The sequence below is a fragment of the Bison bison genome, unplaced genomic scaffold (genome assembly GCF_000754665.1).
Source record: "Bison bison bison isolate TAMUID 2011002044 unplaced genomic scaffold, Bison_UMD1.0 scf7180017864143, whole genome shotgun sequence".
Classification (NCBI taxonomy): domain Eukaryota; kingdom Metazoa; phylum Chordata; class Mammalia; order Artiodactyla; family Bovidae; genus Bison; species Bison bison.
The window spans coordinates 3,351,140-3,351,632 of record NW_011494715.1 but is presented as its reverse complement, the minus strand read 5'-3'; the positions used below and the strand labels follow the sequence as shown (position 1 = coordinate 3,351,632).

The 493-nt window shown below is 34.3% G+C and overlaps 1 protein-coding gene across 1 annotated transcript in view; it reads right to left on the bottom strand.

Moving 5' to 3' along the window:
- Window positions 1–493, bottom strand: part of LOC104988850 (disintegrin and metalloproteinase domain-containing protein 20-like) — a 9,257-nt gene that overhangs the window by 2,896 nt on the left and 5,868 nt on the right. The window lies entirely within an intron of this gene.

The following is a 493-nucleotide window of genomic DNA, read 5'->3' as shown; positions in this document are numbered from 1 at the left end:
ACCTAGAAAGAAATAAAAAAGAAGTCAATATAAATGAATAAATGCAATAAAATGGATTAAAAAACACTCTGGAGGCAACAAATAGTAGAATAACAGAGGCAGAAGATAGGATTAGTGAATTAGAAGATAGAATGGCAGAAATAAACGAATCAGAGAGGATAAAAGAAAAACGAATTAAAAGAAATGAAGACAATCTCAGAGACCTCCAGGACAATATTAAATGCTACAACATTCGAATCATAGGGGTCCCAGAAGAAGAAGACAAAAAGAAAGACCATGAGAAAATACTTGAGGAGATAATAGTTGAAAACTTCCCTAAAATGGGGAAGGAAATAATCACCCAAGTCCAAGAAACCCAGAGAGTCCCAAACAGGATAAACCCAAGGCGAAACACCCCAAGACACATATTAATCAAATTAACAAAGATCAAACCCAAAGAACAAATATTAAAAGCAGCAAGGGAAAAACAACAAATAACACACAAGGGAATTCC